The sequence below is a fragment of the Euprymna scolopes genome, chromosome 10 (genome assembly GCF_053919585.1).
Source record: "Euprymna scolopes isolate OS-2025 chromosome 10, ASM5391958v1, whole genome shotgun sequence".
Classification (NCBI taxonomy): Eukaryota; Metazoa; Mollusca; class Cephalopoda; order Sepiida; family Sepiolidae; genus Euprymna; species Euprymna scolopes.
In genome coordinates this window covers 137449191-137467434 of record NC_136491.1, presented here as the reverse complement: position 1 = coordinate 137467434, position 18244 = coordinate 137449191, and the positions used below count along the sequence as shown (strand labels likewise).

Genomic DNA, 18244 nt, shown 5'->3' with positions numbered 1-18244 from the left:
CATATTAAAACGTAATTTACGACTGGGCGATAGTAAATGAATATAACAGTATAAATAAAGTGGGAACTGATTCAAATACACTTTATACGTATTAGTTCAGTATCTGAGTAGATGTCAAATACCTCTACATTGCAAGTATCCATTGATTACATTAAGTATGCCGCCATTTGTCTCAGAGAGTGGAAGATTTCGTTTGTTGTCAGACATGCTTTTTTCAAGCACTATGGATAATAATCAATGTAAGTTTATGAAATGCAAAAATTCTCAGTGGTAGTTTAACTATTGAACTTTATAATTTTTCCAGTTTGAAGGCAATCATAGTATAATTACCCTTTAAACTAACTAAAATTAAGAATAAATATTTTTTAATCATCTACATCATAATTCATAAACGATTAAAAATCTCACTTAACCTTTACGTGATTGCCCGAAATCAACAAAATTAAAACAGAGTAAATGTGGTAATTAAAATTTTTTTTTTTTTTTACAAGGTGGTCACCACTTATCAAGGCCCGGAAGACACTCGGGGATTCCAACCAAAAGTGTCACAGTCAAGTTACATTTCTACATCTATTTTTCTATTTGTAAACTATTTCGGTTATAGTCTGTTTCTGTTTTTTAAATTGAAATTACTATCATTAGCGTCGGTTTCAAATCCAATCGATGTGCTGAGCACATCAACGTTATTAGCTACAACTTCAGCAGAGTGCTCGATTACAAAAATATCTAACAATTGAGAACGCAATATCTTTATCTATATGCATTATAAAAATCAGAACAGCGTCAGTACCGTCGGTTTCTTTTTCTCTAAGGATCGATGTAAATTATATACCTCTCTGCAACCTTATCTATTTTCTCTTTTTACAACTATCTATTTTTAAAGTTATCTGATCACACTGTGATACTGGTAGAAATCGCCTTTAATTCTCAACCCAAAACTGAAGAGCCATTGCTCAAAACGTATTATAAGAAGGGTGACTAGGAAGCCATCAGGGATCTCAGAGATGCCCGATGGGGAAATATCTTATCTACCCGCTAAACAGTGTGCAAATGAGACCACTGAATGGTCCAAAACAGCAATTGAAGCACATGTTCCCACACGGAAATTCTATAGCAAATCCCACTCTCCCCAATGGTTTACTTCTACTTGTGCAGCTGCCATTGCTTAAAGGCAGCATGCATACCGAAGATTTAACCGACATAACTCCAGTACAGACAAAAGTTTATAAAAGTTAGAAGTAATTGTAAGAAAGAAATAGCATAGCTAAGCGAGAATATAATGAAACCACCAGAAAACGCATCGAAGCGCAGAAATTAGGAATCTGTGATTTCTGGAAAATCAACAACAGTGTAGTAAATAATGGGCAATCAACAATTCCTCCACTTTCCAACAATCATGAGGTTGTTTCCACAGCAACCGAGAAGGCTAACATGCTTGCCAGTCGGTTTGCCTCAAACTCCATATTGGACCCAACAAACGACTCCCTCCCTCGCTTTCCTTTGTGGACTGACGCCACGCTGAATATCTGAAAATTACCCTTTCTCAGGTGCATGATATAAAAAACCTAGACACTTCAAAAGCATGTGGACCCCATCTCATTCTGGTTGTGCTATTTAAAAAAATGCTCCGCTGAGGTTGCTCCAGTCCTCTCCAAACTTTACAACAAATGCCTTAATGTATCTTGCTTTCCCGACATCTGGAAAACTGCTTCTGTGGTACCAGTTTACAAGAATTCTGGCAAAAGAACTGACCCATTAAATTATCGCCCCATTAGCCTCCTCCTGCTTTTCGCCAAAATATTTGAGTCCATAATTAACCAAGCTCTAGTCCATCACCTTACAGCTGCTAAACTTCTGACTGACCAACAATATGGATTTAGGCAAGCTCGTTCCACAACAAATATCCTAACTAATCTCTAACTGTATATACCATGTAGGGGACAAAGCAGGGGAGGGTAGAGTGGTAGCCCTAGATATCTAAGACTTTTGATAGGGTATGGCACGATGGTCTTTTCAGGAAAATCAGATCATACTGGACGAATACTTAACATAAAACATTCTTAAATAAGAGAAGAATCCAGGTTGTCCTTGGCAGTCATACATCTAAACAATATAATATAAATGCGGGTGTATCTCAGCGGTCTCTCCTTGGACGTTTGTTATTCTTAATATTCATAAATAACCTTCCTGATAAAATTGTCTCTGAGATGGGTATATTTGCTGATGACATCACGCTCTATAACAGGCATGTGGGGAAACGAATGAACACATATATAAGGAAATGGCAGAAACACTAGAGGATGACCTCCAATCTGTAGGGGAATGGTAAAAAAAATGGATGGTCACATTCAATGCTGCAAAGACTAAGCTTGTTTCCTTCAATAATTACAAGAAACCTTCTCAACCATTAATAGCTATGGCTAAAGATACATTACCTGAAAGCACTTTGTTCAAACTCCTCGGCTTAATGTTCACATAGAAAATGAGTTGGAACAGATACATTGAGAGCATTGCCAGGGCTGCTGCGAGGAAAGTGGGCTCTCTCTACCATGCTAGAAGGTTACTTATGCCTAAAAGTATCCTGTATCTCTACAAGGCCACCATTCGCCCATGTATGGAGTATTGTTGTCACATTTGGGTTGGTGGACCTGCTACTAGTCTCTTGCTCCTGGACAGTGTTCAAAAGAGAGTTGCCAACCTGATAGGTCCCAAACTGTATCCAAGCTTCAACCTCTCTCCCATTGACGAAATGTTGCATCCCTCTGCCAGTTCTACAAGTATTTTAATGGTGGATGTTCTGACGAACTACAAGCCCTTGTACCCCCCCTCAACGTAATTACCCTTCGACAAACTTGACAATCGACAAAATCCCTCCCCTACACAGTAGAGATTCCTAGATGTAAGAAGTCCTTTTACTCATAGTTTCTTCTTCAGAACTGTTAGATTTGGAACTCCTTTCCGGGTTCCTGTTTTCTCAAATATACTAACATGCAAATGTTCAAGTGTAATGTGAACAGACATCTTGCTGCACGACTCCCTACATAGTATCTCTAAAACTTATATCCTCGATAGTAACCCTACAGCAAAGTGACACTGTGCCTTGTTTCGGATGAAAATGGAATAAATAGAAATCTCAGCAACAATCGTTTTCTCTTTTACAAAAAAAAAAAAAATCAGGATACTATCAGTACCGTCGGTTTCTTTATGACTTTCTACTCGACAGTTTAAATGTTTTAACACTATTCTCAAGTAAATCATCGTTTCATCTTTCTCTATAAAAATTCTTAGACCGATTGACTTTCTATTCGACAGTTTGAATACTTCAAGTTATTTATATTTAAATTATTTTGGCGACAGTTTTTGTCTTTATCATAAAAATCAGAATGACATCAATACCGTCGGTTTCTTTTTCTCTAAGGATCCGTATAAATCATATACCTCTCTGCATCCTTATTTAATTTTGTTTTCACTTTCATATGTAATTTCTCTATCTCATCGATGCGTTGTTCTCTAGTTTTTCATTCACTGACGGCTGCAGAGTCGTCCATAGCTCCTGCACAGACGGTGAAAACAATGCCCATGTACAGGGTTTCCACTGCTCTACATCTCTTTAATGTATTTGCACATACATTTTTCCTTCGCACCTCACGATGACACATCCAATGTCCCATCAAATCTTTGACCAGTAAATCTTCATAACTCTACGGGGAATGCAGACTGCACTTTTTCAACCTCTCGTTAAATATTCCAACTATCCATGACTTTCCTGTCATATTTGCTATTTCTTTATGCCTTTTGTTTCACTTCAAGAAATCAATTCATCTTCACTTCCATTGCAGTTTATTCATTAATAGCTACTGCATGTCTTAAGGAAAATTGCTTTCCATCAACCTGGAAAATTTCATCAGTATGCCTTGTATTTAAGAATTCAGGTGATCGCTCATCTCCCTCTCAGTACAGGCCAATAAGTCTCCTGTGCATCATGAGTAAGTTGCTGGAATCTGTGTTAAATAGAGAAGTAATCAACCATCTCAACAAAAATAACCTTAGTGAGACGCTACATGGTTTCCATTCTGCTAGATCTACAGCAGATGTGCTAAAAGTTATATCTCATACGATTAGCGAATCTCTCAACAGAGGCTACCTTTCTAGGGCAATTGCTCTTGACATATCAAAGGCCTTTGATAGAGTATGGCAAAAAGGTTTACTTCACAAGATCTCCAGCTATGGTATAGCTGGAAATGTCTTCTCAATTATTAAATCATTTCTCTCTGATAGGTTCATAAAAGTAGTGGTTGATGGGCAGAAATCAGTAGTTCACAGTATTAATGCTGGAGTCCCTTAGGGATCCATCCTGGGCCCAACTCTTTTCCTAATCTACATTAATGATCTTCCAAATCACATCCTTACATCATTCGTAGACATTTATGCTAATGACACTACTATCTATGGTAGCACATTTAAGACCATAAATGACCAAGTTCTCTCCTATTCTCTCTCCTCTGATCTTGAGCAAGTAGTACAATGGGGAAAGAGGTGGCTTGTTACTTTTAATGCATCTAAAACAAGCTTTTATCTTTACATCATAAACGCTCTGATCCCCATCTGGCATCAATTAAAATGAATGGCTGTCGTCTTGCGGAGGCCTCATGTTTTGACAAGCTTCTAGGCTTGACCTTTACTCCTGATCTTAAATGGAACACATACATTAAATCTGTTTCCAAGACCGCTGGAAAAATGGTGGGATCCTTCTATCGATCCAGTAGATATCTCACTGCTGATGCAATTCTCTATCTATATAAGAGCGAGGTACATCCAAGGATGGAGTACTGGTGACACATCTGGGCAGGAGCTGCTAGAAAGGACATTCTGCCTTGATAGAGTCCAAAATAGACTTCGTAGCCTCATAGGGGATGTCCTTTTCTCTTCCCTGCAACCTCTTTCTCAAGAAAAGATGTTGCGAGTTTGTCTCTGCTTTATAGTTATTTTCATGGCAGGTGCTCGACTGAGCTCCAATCTATGGTCCCCCCCTCGCCAAACTTTCACAAGAAACACCCGTGTAGCAGAAAACACTATCAATAATTACCCCCACTCTTTACCTGTGCCTAAACCTAAACGTAGATTCCATGAACAAAGCTTTAGGGAGTTAAGTTAGTGCTTTTTGGGCACTCCCTAATAAAATAATTCAACACAAGCTACTGAATAAACGAACAAACAACTTTGTAAAACTTGACAAGGAAAAGGTTTATTGAAGCGAGTCAGGGTAAGATGCCCAAAAGATAACTCGGATAAAACTTGTCTGCCTTTGCCCGGTAGTTATTCCCAAGTTGGAATCGTCGATACCGGTGTAGGCAGAGAGGGAGAGTGAGGAAACAGGTCCGCTCTCTTTGGTGTCTGGCTGGAAAAAGGAAGGAGTTTTTTTCGTCCGGAACGGAAGCAGTTAGAGTTCCTTAGGGGGTAAGGAAGGTCCCTGCGCTATGCCTCTGATTGGTCAGTATGTGCCATATCGCACAGTCAGGGGAGGCACTGACGCACAAGAAAAAGAGTTCTATTTGTTTCTGCTACAAAGCTTCTTTCTTAGAACTGCACGCCTATGGAACTGTCTTCCGTTTACCTGCTTTCCAGCTGACTATAATATGGTTGTCTTCAAGTCTAATGTAAACAAGTTTTTGATGAGCCGTTCCATATAAGTTTACAAATTTACCGAATTTCCATTACTAACGGTTACTATATTGTCCAATTTCTACTGTACATTCTTTAATCCTTATCCTTGAGTGGCCTCTTGGCCTTGATAAGTAGTGATGCCTATGTAAAAAAAAAAAAAAAAAAAAAAAAAAAAAGACCTAACTTTTTTTTTTGCCTCTCAGTTCGCCAATACGCGATGCCCACCGACCCAGCATTCCTCAAAATGGCTGGGAACTTCGTGAAATTTCTTATTTCTTTATCTTTTGACAATACCAATACACGATCTACAACACGTAAGTCAACAATGAACTATGATAAAGATGAAATAAATAAGAAACAAAAAACCATACGTTCCGGTTCTTCCTTAACCGCCAAATTATACTTTCAAGTCGCCTTTCAATCAGTGGCGTAACTATGTAAAATGGCGCCCATGGCAAAGTTTGAATGTGCGCCCCTTCTTAATAATTTATACCTTAGATATACCTAACCTACATAATATTATAATACAGGCACAATTTTAACGAAAGATAAACCATGAAATGAATGTTTTAATAAAGTAATTATATGGTTATTCTTGCTTTAAGAAATAAAATTCTAAATTATCCAAAAAGAAAGGACTACAACATACTTCATTTATTTTTATTATGAAGAAATTGAAGGATAACAAACATACCACAATAAACCTCAATAAATCCGGCCTTTTTTGTTTCAATAATAACATTCTAAAATAACACTTTTCGTGCCTTTATGGAAGCAAATTCGTATATGATTTTATCAAAGTTAGTTTTCTCTAATTCTTCCCTTTCTATACTCATCAAAGCTAGATCACACAATCTGTCCTGACTCATTGAGGCTCGGAGACATGAAAGAATTAGTTTCAGTTTACTGAAACTTCGCTCGCAACTTGCAATAGATACTGCCATTGTCAACATTATTTGCAAAGCAATTCGAAGATTGGGAAATACGCTCTCATCACCATATTCAACTATGAATGTCAGAAGGTCTTCAGGACGCGATAACTTTAAGTTGGCACGACTTGATATCAACATTTTGCAATCAATAATCTCCTCATATAATTGCTTGCCATCTATGTCTGAACTGTACACAGCTCCTAAATTTTCACACATAGACTCTAATTGTTCACAGTCAGATGAGTCAGGACCGTAACAAAGGCCTTGGACATCCAACAGAAAGCCAAATTTGGAATCGATGTCAAATAACCGGGAGAATCGATCATCCATCTCTTTGTGCAGGCGGTCTAGAGCTCCCTTCATGACTCGTTTCATTTCATCTGTTCTTGATAACCCGGCATCTCGTGCATTTTCACCAGCCATTCTTGTTTTTCCCCTTGTCCTTCTTTTGATTTCAACGTCCCATTTTTCACAAAGGTTCTTGCCATCTTCCAAGCATTCATCAACTAAATTTTCTCTTGCATCATTGAAATGATCTCTTAGGCCTTTTATGTCTAGGGCAGCATTGTGAAAATTCATTGTCTTGTCTTGCAATCGTTTTTGCACTATCTATTGGCGTAAGTATTTTGTGCCAAAAACCCAACAATGTTAGAAACTCGTATGTTAGAATGCGATTTACTAGTTGCTTAGCGTCACTCTGGGTATCAATTGTTTGGCTGACATCTTCTATCATGCTGTCTAGTACATCAACGATTTTGTCAAGATACATTTGTACAGGCTTCACTGCTTCTGTTCTAGAACTCCAACGGCTTTCTACTTCAGCCTTTAAAACCAGTGGGACAGCATCTTTTAATTTCTCCCACCGCTGTGTGGAACGGGAAAAGAAGCTATACAAGGAGTCAATAACTCCAAAGAACGAGACCATTTCTGTGTCTTGCCTGGCTGCCTGAACACCTACAAGGTTAAGTGAATGGTTATCACAATTTACAAACACTGCCAGCTTGTTTTTTTCATTTATTTTTTGCTGCACACCACTTCTGTGTCCCGCCATCACAGCAGCATTGTCATAACATTGTGACCGACAATCTTCTATCTTCATCTGGTCTTTCTCCAGTTGTTGCATGATAACTTCAACGAAGCTTGCAGCATCCTTCTGACGTATATGGAGAAAACCCAGAAAGGACTCTCTAACACAAACTGTTTTCCTTTCAAAATCAATATCCACAAACCTTACAACTTCTGAAATCTGCTCACGATGTGCCTGGTCCAGGGTTGAGTCAAATAGAAGACCATAATACTTAGCTTTTTTAATGCTGTCTAGTAAATTCTTGCAAACGGTAGATGCCATAATATGAATAAATTCATTCTGAACACCTGGGGAAATGTAAGATAATGCGTAAGGATGACTTTCAATAAGAGCGAGGTGCTCTCGCATCACAGGATCAAAGACGGCAAGAAATTTCATTAGACCAAGGAAATTACCCACATTTGAGTTACCATCTGCCTGAAGTGATTCCCTGTGTCCTCGCAAAGCAAGGTTCTGTTTTGTCAAGTATTTGATACCGTGTAATATTCTCATGAGAATGTCACGCCATTTCTGCTTTTCTTTTTCAATTTGTAACTGGAGTTCTACGTCAAGAATCCCTTTTTTTTCAGTCAGATTTCTTTCCAGCTCTTTCCACAGTGTAAAACACTCTCGATGATTCTTAGCATTTTCATGAACGGTCATCCTTTCAGGTGCTTTCCACTGACTAAATCCACCCTCCTGCTGCAATGTGGATTCATGCTCTGAGCGGGAATAGAGCAGGCAGCAGATGCAATATGCAGACTTTTTGGAAGGCGAATACACTAGCCAAGAGCGAATCACCTCCTCGCCATTTGCTAATTTCCTCTTGAACCAGTTACTACTCATTGTGCGATTATTTATAGGCAGAAAAGGTCCATGACTGTTCTGAAAATATTTTGAACCAAGCTTTGTGATTTCTGTTCTCATTTTATCTGACAAGATAGGTTTTCCAGTATCCTTACTAAAATTTAAGAGTCCAATATCGTGTTCTGCAATCAACTCTGGTGCATCAGATTCCATAAATCTATGTACTTTGTCGTTTTCTGATTCCATGCTCCCAACATGACAAGCCTTCTCCCTCAACTTAGGATCTCCATTAGATTGTGCCTTTGAACCATCTTCAGATTCAACAGTACTAACAGAAGGTGCAGGCTTCTTGAACAAACGCATTAAGACTTTACTTGACTTTTCAGCTTCTGCTTCCCGCTTTCGCCTTTTTCGTCCTTCAGCCCCACTTTGCTTTTTCTTTGTTATGGTTCGTTTCATGGTTTGATCTGTAAAAATAACCTTAAGTCCTGATGGTAATACGAATAATGAAATTTAATAAAATTAACAAAAGATAAAAAGTATATGCGATGTGGATGTAACAGGGTTTTTAATAGTTAATTTAGTGAATATAATTCTGGCATTTTTATTGTGTTCGCTTATCTTTCGCGGAAAGACAAAACAAACGGCAAAGTTGACAAAATGCGTCCTAGCCGCTAAAAACGGATGGGGTGCAGTTTATGACAGCCGGCTTATCATTATAAGCTTCCGAGTAGTTTTTGATTGTGTTCGAAAGATTAAAGTCTAAAATAATCTTCAAAAGAAAAAAAAAAATGTATTTTCACACGTGAAAAAAAAAGTTATGAAGAAAGATACGAAAAATCAAAAATATAGCTAAATTTCAAAGTTTTAGAATTTTCGTAAACATTTTCATTATAACTTTTTTTTTGTAAAAATACATGTTTTCTTTTGGAGAAAAACTTTAGGCTTTAATCACCATCAAAATCAAAAACTAATGGGAAACTTATAAAAAATTATAATAACCTGACCTTCATAACCAAAACAATTATTTTAGTATGCAGATTGAGAGATGAGTTTTGCATTTAAATTTAACATAAAATTGATTTCCCATACCATGACCATTCTTACTTTTAAAGCAATTAACAATTTTTTTCCAGATATTATTACAAATTAATATGCTCACGGTCACTTATATTTCTATAGTAGCAGATGAATGGATGCAATGTAGCTTGATTTTTATTCCAGTGGAATCTTTAAGCCACATCTTGCAAAATAAATGAATAATTCTCAAAAATGCCCAGAATTTATTTCCGATAACAAATTTATTGGTGCTCATGCAGAATGCGGACCATGATATTTTTTGATAAGATCAAGTTTAATTTACAACATTTTTGTTTATTTAATTGTTAGGTGGAAGAAGAAAAGTTATAAAATGTCATCTCCTCCTCATTTAAAAAAAAATGAATTTCTAAATAACATTATTTCAGCACGGCTTATATTCTGCATACATACCAAATTTATTTTATTAACTATCCGAAAATACTTAAATAACTAAGAAATATTTTAAATTAAATTTACATGTGAATAAATTCTAAAAGAATTGATGTATTTCTTTGTCAAGTTTTTCAGTGTGTTCATGTGTAATCTTTTAAAATAAAATGTAGAATACCACTTCTGTTTATGAGAGAGAATTTTACTGAAAACTTAAGAAGAAGAAGAAGAAGATAAATAGTAGTTTTATATAGTAAAAATATCTACTTAAATTCTACATTTAGATTAAAATATAACTTACATTTTTATGGTGGCTGACAAAATTTCAATCTTCTAGTCTGTATTTGTGGGTCTTGTCAGTTCCAAGACAAACTCAACTGGCAAAACGGTTTCAGTAAAATTAATTTTTATTGTTTTTTATCTTCACCCATCCCCCTGTTATATATTTAGAACTTGGTTTGTAAAACCAGTAAACAGAGAGCAGCCTCAACCAATAAATAGCCAGCAGCTTAAAAACCAAAGTTAAGACCTTTTAGCACCTTCTTGTTAGATTTGTCAATGCTGAAGGACTGGATAGAAATCAAAAGGTCATGTTTTATGGTTGTTTTTTTTTTTTTTTCCTACACAGCTAAAATAAATCCACATCATATATTTGTTATTAGGTTTTATTTGTACTGGTAGCTTAAAAATAAATATTCCTCATTTTATCTTTTAGTACCAGCTATGGAAAAGTTTAACATTTTTTTTTCAGAATCGTTTTTGAAATTGGAAATTAGGCTAATAATTTAGATCATTTTAGGTCACTTTTATTATTTTGGAATTTAAGAATTTTATAGGGGTTACTCTCAAGGACATCCCTGAAAAAAAATTATTTTGTAAATTTATGATTTTTTGACACTATATGATAGGTTAGAAATATTCAGGAAGCTGGAAGATCGGAGCAAAAAAATCGCATTTTCAGGAAGATATAGACGAAAGTTTTAAAAGTTGGATCAAAATACCGTGGTATTTTGAGGGTCAAAAAGTTTCTGAAGAAGTTTTCTAATAAAAATTGTTGGATTGAGATAGTACTAAAAGTTTAAGATTTTTACCATCCTATTACTAGTTTCTTATTTTAAAAAATAGCATACTTTTATCATAACTTGGTGTTTCCAACCCTTATCAATTAATTTTGAAGACTATAGGCCTGTGAAATTGTTGAAATTGTTATCAGAACTTTTTAGTATCTGGCTTACTTGCAAATTTATTCCAAAATTAAGGTGTGATGTCAGTTTAGCAAATGTCTAAATTAATTATTACATCTAATAGGGGAGGGACTATTTTTCATTATCATCGAAAATAGACCCGACTTTCAACAGAAACTGTGAGTGAACGGAACAAGAACTTTTTACCATTTTTGGTCCAGAGGTAATTTATTGTGTCTAGAAAAAATATATGAAAAAAAAAATGCATTACCATATCAGCCACACCCTTTTTTATTGGATTTTGGTGCATGTGGGTAAAAAATCCAAAAACCCTTAATATCTCTATAAGGATTCACTTTTTAGCAAATCTGATGCCATTTTTGGATTACTTGGGTCAAAATACTTACCTGTGCAAATTTTCAGAGCCACACGATCTTTCAATCAGAAAATATTCAAAGAAATGACATCACAATTTATCCCGGGCGCCACATTATGCAGCAAAAACGAAAACAAAAAATGCTTTAAATCGGAAACCGCTTGGAATTAGATGCTCAAATTTTCAGGGTTTCTTAGTTTCTATATTGTCTACCTGCACTGCAAATTACAGCCAAATCTGAGGGTATGGGTGTCAAGCCCTGGATGATTTGACATGGAATGCATAAAAAAGGATGGTGGCCTTCCGTTTATTCCGGTTTGAATATATCGGAATTATGCAGAAAAACTCGCTCCAGTAATTACGCATATGTTCAAATTTTAATTTTTATCAAGCAATTTTTGCTCCCATGGCACGGGCCATGCCTACCATACCCTAGATACGCCACTGCTTTCAATATATATATATATCTTACTCTTATGGCTTGTCAGCCAACTGGTCTTCAAACACGTGGTTCAACAAGTGAATGAGGAGTTTTTTTTTATGTTCGTACGTCAGTTGCTCGCTCATTTCTTCACGTGGAGGTTTCATGATTAAAAAATTTATTACTTAATAAATTAAATTCTGGCGGTAAAGAGTTAAAACGGCTTCATCTTAGAAATTACGACAAAAAAACCTTTTCCCCTTCTAAAACTGTCAACCTCTTCTTTTTCTTTACTCATTTCTACTTTTTATCTTTTTTTCCTTTCCTTTCCCTAAAAACTTGATCGCTGTACATCTTCACTCTCTAAACGCGACTGTCGTTTCTTTCTGTTTTTTTTCACTTTTTTTTTTTTTTTTTTTAAGAAAAAGAATTTGTAATTGTTAATCAAGGTTTCCAAACCTATTCGGAAAACGACCCCGCCCCGAACACTCGAGTACCTAGTATTGACCCCTCCCTACATGCATCCTTACATAACGGTATTTATTTATTTATAAGTGACACTAATCCGGCAGAACAGTATAAAACCTAAATGTTACTCGTTTGCATCTATGAATTGTACGTACCAAAAAACAAAATTATCAAAAGTTGTATATGAAATTTCAAAATATAAATAAAATTTTCAACTATATTTGTGCGAAGTAAACAAAAGACAATTTTATAAACACTTTGTAAATAAATCCTACTGTACTTTAACGTTATTCAAGCCTTGTTATTATCAACATACTCCTTGTATAGAAATCGTAATCATGGTCTATCAGCTTAGTCACGTTTGCAAAGAAACATTCGCTAGATGAGAAAGACTCGTTGAAAATGTGAATTAGAAATCAGACTCAGAAAAACACTTAAGACATTTTGTCAACATTAAAGGTTTTGATGTTTGAATTAATTTCTCCAATAAAAAATTAGTGTGGTGCAACTAAATTCCACATGAATTGCGAATCCCAAACACCTAGTAATGTTACTAGAAGCTCCCAGTCTTACATCCCCTCCCCCAATGGATCTCAGCCCGCCTATACGATAAATTTGGCCACCGCCTACCTGAAGTCTCGTAACGCCCTTGTAGGCGGTACACGAAACTCGTTGGGAAATCCTGCTCTAAATCAATCACAATTTTAATTTCTCCTTGTACTTTAATGCTTAAAGCGAAGATCTGACATTAGAAACAGAACATTAAATCGCAACCTGCTCTCTCTCTCTCTCTCTCTCTCTCTCTCTCTTATATGTATACTAGCAAAAGTACCCGTCGTTGACTGGGTTCAAATACAGCCTACAGAAAATGGACATGATTTATGAAAGTATGATAGGTAATGAAAAGGAAGGGTTGCAAATTTGGGTTGAATTTGGGGGTATCAAAACAAAAGCAAAATACGATGAAAGTAAAAATAGATAAACCCCATAATTTATTATACCATACCTGTTCACACTGAAACACTTATCACAATATTCTGTGGATTAAAAAAACCTTGTTAAACTTTGTGACATATTTCCATTCTATGGAGGTCAGGCGCGAACGAACACCCCATAATTTTATTATACCATATTTCTTCAAACTGAAACATAATTATCAAAGTACACTTACGCAGATAGATATGAAAAGTCTTTAAAGTTTGTGCCTATTTCCATTCTATGGAGATCAGGCGCGAATGCATACCCCACAATTTTATTATACCATCCCTATTCAAGTTAAAACATACATATCAAAGTATTCTTATGTACATCTATATCAAAAACACTTGTAAACGTTTTTTTTTTTAATTTTAATTTTTTTTCCACACTTTGTGGATCAAGCGCGGACGCAGACCCCACAATTTTAATGAACCTCTGTTCTGCCAGATCAGACATACCCATTCCTGTGTCTCGAATCAGTTTTTTTTTTAATAGTCAACCATATAGGAGCCTATTCGTGACCAGACACACAGACATTCAGCTTTATAAAAAATCATTAAATATTTTTATTCAACAGTTTAATATATTTTTAATAGTGTTACAATTATTTTGACACCATTCGGACAATTTTAAGCTTTGTTCCGGATTAGCATTTCAGACAGATTGAAAAAAAGGTAAGGTCAATACGTATCTGAACAGATTTTTATCCTATTTTTAGGATTTAAATTTCGGTATATATATTATACACGCGCGCACACATTCAAAACCAAGATAAGGAAAAACTTTTGGCATCATATTGTGTATTTTTCATTAGGGTTAATTGTTTAGACACCATTCAGACAATTTTTAACTTTATGTTGTTCATAAATATTCCAGAGAGGCATCTCACCAGACGGTTTGTAAAAAAAAAAAGATACAAAGGTTAATACGTATCTGAACGGATTTTCATCCTCTTATCAACGGTACCAATCAACAGAATCTACCCGCTCATTTTTTTTTTTTTTTTTTTTTTTTATCATTTTATGACGGCGTCAGAAAACGTATTTACCTTTGTATCTTTTTCAAACCGTTATTTTGATCTCATCAGGCCAGAAAAAAAAACTGAAAATTAAAAAGTTTAAGGACTTTCTTTTGATTTTAGAGGAGAAATAATTTTACCATGTATAGCGTGGTTTAATGTTCTTGCCTCATGCTAGACATGGTAATCTTTTTTTTTTTTAAGTTTCAGAACTTTTTAATTTAACTTTTTTTGCCTGATGAGATAAAAAAAAATGAACGGAAATTGTCTGCACATCCTAACAAGATATGACTATATTTACATAAAGAAATATATATTGGGTAGCGTAGGGTGTTATTTGCCATGGAATCGGTGGTTGGAAAGGCTACTTGTAATTATTAAAGGAGAGCATCTGGGTCTTACTAGCATTAAATGTTACCATCCATTTGCGGTCCCATTCTATGATGGTCTGGAAGCCATTTTCTGGGGAGCTTGCCATTGTCTTCTGTTCTTGTCTCATGTTACAGAGCGTATAGGATTCGCGCCTAAATTAATTAACATTATCAATTGTTTTGATGTGACGTCGTCGGCTCCTACAAGTATCCGAGTATTGCGTCCTGTCGCTTGTCACTAGTCTCCTATCTTTAGGATATGTACATGTTTATATATTTGTATGGGTAGCAGTGTCAGAAGCCGCCATTAAAAATGCGTGATAAAAACTTGAATAATTAGACTTACTATCTTTCGAAGCTTATAACTACTTGAAAAATGCAATTTAAACCCCTTTTTTTTTTTCAATAAAAGAAGCAAAGACCAAATTTTAAAATAACAGGTTTAATAGCAAAATATATGTAATATTTGTTTTTTAAAATCGGTTTTCTTTCAAAAAGACTTCAAGAAAATCAACGAATTTTAACTTACTTCGACTATAATATATATTCAAAAAATCACTTACCTATAAAAAATACTAATCAATGAGTTCTTCCATTTTTCATTGTTAAGAATTTATCCATATTTATATTTTATATTCCATGTACTTTTTAATAAAATAATTTTTTAAGCAAGGATTCAAAAATACTGCGACTAAATTGTCATATCAGATGGTCACAGAGTGGGTTTGTCTCCCTTTCTTCCAGCTAAGAACTACGGTGGCCTAAAAGCGCCATTATTAATCTCCCCTTTCTATTTCTGACATGTTTGCTGTCAACAAAAGTTAGTCAATATAGGTCACCGTACTTGAAAAATGATCACATTCACTCATAAGTTTACTTTTATAAACAAACCCCTCGACAAATTTTCCATTTTTTTTTTTTTTTTTTTTTTTTTTTTTAAATTCTCTTAAAGTACATGGGTTTTTGATTTAAATTTTTTTATTTCTTCTTTATGGAATGCATTTTTTTTTTTTTAAATATCTAAAATAAAACAACATTGAATGAAATAGAAAAAAATTATAGTAAGTGCTTAATATTTACTGGACAATATTTTCAAAATATGAGGTTCCACTTAAAAAAAAATCAACGTGTTTTTTTTTTTAAAAAGGGTTTAAATTTTGGACTTTACAGGTAAATTTGCACATAACTATTCCTTTGTTTTTGTTTTAAATTAGATTATTTTATTTATTGATCTTTTATCTTCAATTTGTGATATAAACCTTAAGTGAGAAAATTATTTTCATTTTAATAGACATTTCAAAATGAGGGAGGGGTGAATTTAAAAAAAACAAAAAAAAAAACGTTAGTCTAGAATATTATATTCGATTTATTGGAAAGAGCATGAAATTTCACATTAAACCTGCAAATATCGTAAAAATTGAATCAATAGATTAATTTTGACAGATTTTTAAAGTGAAAAAAAAAATTTATATCGTAAAATTCAATTCATTACGTGGAAAAATAGCTGCATGAGCGCGCGCATGCACTTTGTACACTTTTTTTAATAAAAAATATTTCTATTATTTTTTAAAACTAATGAACCAATCATTATGAATTTTGGGTTTTGTATTACTGTACATATAGATTCGAAAAAGTTGTCAAAAAACAAATATATAACATAAATGTTATCAAAGGCAAGATAAGTTACTTTTCTATCTAACTGATTGAACCTGAAAATATCGTAAAAATTGAACCAATAGAAAAATTGATAGATTTTTAAAGTGAAAACATTGAAAAAAAAAAATTAACTCGTAAAATTCAATTGATTTCATTACGTAAACAAAATGACTGTATGCAGGCGCGCCGGCATTTTGTAAACACTGTTTAAAAAAAAAAAAAAAAAAAAAAAATATTTCTATTATTTTTTTTAAACAACTTTAATCGTTTTGGAAGTAAAGAAAATAAAAAACCTAGAGAAATTACGAGTTTTTTTAATATTTTATTCGCAGTTTTTTGTTAGGGGTGTCAAAAATTCCCAAAATTTTGACACACCTAAAGCTTCACCGAGTGTTAACCGGAATTTTCCAAATGTCAGAACGAGGCTCGTCTGTGAAACCTACTTCTTAAAGCTGCAGTCTGCACCAACTTATGTTTCCCGTGGATGCAAAATAGTCACGAATAAAAAATATGTTGGGAGTCCAGTTATTTATCACCTCACGAGGGGGGGGGTCGATTTAACTGAAACTTCAATAAAGAAACTCAGAATTAGGATGAAAAAAAGTTTCATTCAAATATACATTCAAATAATCGATAAACAAATGTATCAATTATTTATCACCCACGTAGGAAAGGGGGTGCTAACGCAGAGAGTATTCCGCGCTATTTTTTTTATCGTATTTCCACGTTTAATTAAAAGTTTTATATATATTTTTTTTTATTCAATTGTAAGGTTAAAGTACAGAATAGGTACAAAACACCCTCCCCATGTTAAGAATGTGCTTCTGCAGTTTAATTTACCGTTTTTACCTAAGTAACGCGCCGACATACACCGAGCGGAAAAACTTTAATTTTTCACAAAAATTCTGTTTACATTGGGGGTAGGGAGGTGGAGGGGCAGGGGGGACGGGTGGTGTCGCACAAACGCATCATGTAAGAATCAATAGAATAAACGATGGCGGTGAGTTATTAGGGTTCAGGGGGTTAATACCATGCAAACGGTAAATTTGCGACGGGTTTCAATATCAGATTCGTTGTCAGCGACCCCGAAAAACCTACCAAAAACCAAATTTTATTGGTCGGTGTTCTGTTGTAGTTAAAGTAAACATTTACCGAAACGGTTCATAAAAATTTCTAAAAATTTAGGTGCTAGTGCAGTGCACTTACTGATCCGCGCTATTTTTTAGATAGTATTTCCAAGTTTAATTAAAGTTTTGTTTTTTTATTCAATTGTAAGGTTAAAGTATAGGATAGGTACAAAATACCCTCCTCATGTTAAGAATGGCTTTTTAAATAACGTTATTATTTCAGCACGGATCAATAAGTGCACTACTGCACTAGTACCATTATTTATTTTCATATAAAACACATTAGACCCTAAGGCTGAAATAACCCCCCCCCCCCTCCCCAAAAAAATTTTAAAGATATTCTTGCATAATTTTACCCGAATTCTCGTCAAGCATGGATCGGGCGAGACCGGCAATTATTGGTGTCAGCCGAGCATCGTAACAGACGCAGACAATGAAAAAAAAAACAAAACCAACCGGAAAAAATACAAATGCAAATCAAAAATAAAAATTAAAAAAAAATAAAACCTACCTTGAAAAATGAAAATATATTCATTTCATTGTTTTTTTCTTCCCCTAAAATATTTATCAACAGAAAGTTTGTTTTTTTTAAGAAAAGATTTTTTAACCGTATAATTGTTAGGTGTAAGTACAATTTTTTTTTTTTGTAACAGTATTTTTTTTAATTTTTTTTTTGGTATTATTATACAAACACCGTGACAGCGAA

At 34.5% G+C, this 18244-nt stretch overlaps 1 long non-coding RNA gene across 1 annotated transcript in view; it reads right to left on the bottom strand.

Moving 5' to 3' along the window:
- Window positions 1–18244, bottom strand: part of LOC145286302 (uncharacterized) — an 81281-nt gene extending 63037 nt beyond the window's left edge. Inside the window, exon 1 of the long non-coding RNA XR_013869137.1 lies at window positions 18050–18244. This is a non-coding gene — a long non-coding RNA (uncharacterized LOC145286302). The remainder of the gene's footprint in view (window positions 1–18049) is intronic.